Raw genomic sequence first — 220 nt, forward strand, 5'->3', positions numbered from 1 at the left:
TTGTGATGAGTGTTTGTTACCTAATGGAGAAAAAGCGTCTACGAACTATTAGTGTACATTCCGGAAACCATGTGTTGTAACATATAATTATAACAACATAAATAAGTTTATTGAGAGTGCAATAATCTAGATAATACGAGATAAAACGAAAGATGTTCTATATCGAAAAAGATCTGATGCATTTGTGAATTTACATGAGAACAGTACAGGAAATTCAGAA

Source organism: Penaeus monodon, chromosome 27 (genome assembly GCF_015228065.2).
Source record: "Penaeus monodon isolate SGIC_2016 chromosome 27, NSTDA_Pmon_1, whole genome shotgun sequence".
Classification (NCBI taxonomy): Eukaryota; Metazoa; Arthropoda; class Malacostraca; order Decapoda; family Penaeidae; genus Penaeus; species Penaeus monodon.